The sequence below is a fragment of the Pocillopora verrucosa genome, unplaced genomic scaffold, assembly GCF_036669915.1.
Source record: "Pocillopora verrucosa isolate sample1 unplaced genomic scaffold, ASM3666991v2 scaffold_28, whole genome shotgun sequence".
Lineage (NCBI taxonomy): Eukaryota > Metazoa > Cnidaria > Anthozoa > Scleractinia > Pocilloporidae > Pocillopora > Pocillopora verrucosa.
The window spans coordinates 21,562-23,686 of NW_027078182.1; the positions used below are offsets into that span (position 1 = coordinate 21,562).

The window sequence follows — 2,125 nt, forward strand, 5'->3', positions numbered from 1 at the left end:
CGCTGCTCATTGAGCAGCTCATATATTAAACTGATTTTTGGAACTGGGCTGTGGAAAAGAGGCTTGCCTCGTCCCAGCCACGGGTTGCCTCGGTATAGCACTACCTCCGAGTGCGGCCCACTTCCCTCTGGGGAAGACACATTCAATCCAAAACAAAGTCAACGGTATAGCATTCTTTTATGTTTACAGGAGCCCCGCCCGCCCTTAGAGGGGGAAGAGGTGAAAGAGGGATGATAATTCAGACAACAGACAATGGCAGGAACGGCCGCTGGCCTACGTTTTCTGAAGTGCGCAAAGCACTACCACAAGGACCTAGGGTAAGTGGATTTTTTCACCGAGGGCAGACGCTGAAAAAGCATACTTACCTGACGCGGGAGGTACTGTGATCAAGGAGGCAGTCCTCTCAAGGCGAGGCCCTTTCATTGCACTTCGACTGGTTGACCCTTGCGATTACCCCAAATGTGGGTAACTCGAGCGTATAATTTCTGGTAGTGGGGACCTGCGTTCGCGCTCGTCCCCGCAAAAGTCATCCAAACTATGTCTATATGGCCCTCTTACTGACTATCGAGGGTATTTTTGCTTTTGCAGTGGACCGGTAGACTTGCAAAGAAAGCAAAGGACGCACAACTGGCCAAGGTGTTGGCACGTTTGGAGGGGTAGAAGTGCATTGGAGAGACTGGAGGAAGGAAACAAGGTGAGTTTCGGGGCGGTGCGTAACTTTGCTGGCTGTTTTTGTTCAAGGCCTGTCTGCTCTATTGTGTGTAAAGTCCTGTTCGTTTGTATTTGCAGGTTGTGCGTGCCGTGCCGTGCTGTGCTATGCGCGCGAAGGGAAAGGAAATGAAAGGAAACCAAACGGCCGATCGACCGAGCGAGCGAGCATAGAAGGGCATTCGACTTGGACCGTGAGTACACTTTGAACCTTTTGAGCGGTTTATTGTCACTGGAGCCGCTTTTAGAAATGCTATTGCTATCGTTAGTGTATCCTTTGTGCGAGCAAGCGAGTGAACGAATGAACGAGGGAAGGAAACAAACTAGCAGAGTAGTAAAAGTATCGAACCTTTTTCCCGATTCGTTTGCAGTCTGAATCCAACCATTGTCGACTTTCAGTGCCGTTTTTCGCGCGCCTCCTCTTGGAAGTGTGCGAGTGTTTTGCCACGTCACGATGGCTTAAAACTGCGTCTCAGAAGTGTGCGTTTTTTTCCTATTCATTTTTTCGTTCGTTATTTGGAATGATTTGATATCACAGAAGTAGAATTTGACATCATAAACTGTTCATCTCGCGCGTGCTCACTCGCTCGCGCGCGCTCTGTAAGAAAGTCGATCGCACTAGAGTTTTTCGCCATTAGCTTGCCGATTTTTGACAAAAAGGTGTTTTCCCCCCCTCGTTTTTTGCTTTGATTTTGGTCCTCACTCACCTACGGCTCTCTATGTGAAATTGTGGTGTATGGAGAGCTATTTATTGGGATAAAACGTTTAGAGATGTTCGCAAGACAAAAAATTGAAGCCTACAACACGGGGTATTCCCAGGCGGTCACCCATCCAAGTACTAACCCCGCCCGACAGGGCTTAACTTCGGTGATCGGACGAGAACCGGTGCTTTCCCTGTGGTATGGTCGTAGACGAGGAAATGGGGTCGAAATTCTGCTTGTTATCGGCCAGGTTCAGGCTGTAAAGCGGCCACATCCCTGAGTGTAGGCGAATTTGAAATTCTAAAGCCCTAGTTTCGTTACTCTAACCCTAAGAAATCGATACTCTAACCCTAAGAAATTGTTACCCTAACCCTAAGAAATGGTTACCCTAACCCCGAAGTCGTTACCTAACCCTAATGTATTTTCCTCAACCCAGTTAACACATTGAGGAGCATCGATTTGAAGCACTATTCCCTAGGGAGGGGAGGAGGGGTCCCAAGAGACATAACGTGTCCTAAAAACCTATTACAATGTTTTAGCTCCGTAGGTGCGTGTATCTGGCTTTAAAATCTTACAGTGAGGAGATACCAAACGGGTCAGCCTCTGGACCGTCTGCGGGACTCGCAAGGGCTTGTGGGGGCGACCTGCTACTATCCACCATAAACCGGGGAAGGATCCCTCGACCACCCCCCTCACCCAGGGCATGCTTCGGCATC

General features: G+C 49.0%; 2 non-coding genes and 1 pseudogene across 2 annotated transcripts; 2 read left to right on the forward strand and 1 right to left on the reverse strand.

The window, feature by feature from the left end:
* On the forward strand, positions 1-126 carry LOC136278634 (U2 spliceosomal RNA; annotated as a pseudogene).
* Positions 127-357: 231 nt separating this feature from the next.
* Positions 358-520, forward strand: LOC136278621 (U1 spliceosomal RNA). Its single transcript, XR_010716443.1, has one exon. It is a non-coding gene; the product is annotated as a U1 spliceosomal RNA (small nuclear RNA).
* A 982-nt stretch (positions 521-1,502) lies between these two features.
* Positions 1,503-1,621, reverse strand: LOC136278614 (5S ribosomal RNA). Its single transcript, XR_010716437.1, has one exon. It is a non-coding gene; the product is annotated as a 5S ribosomal RNA (ribosomal RNA).
* Positions 1,622-2,125: the final 504 nt, after the last annotated feature.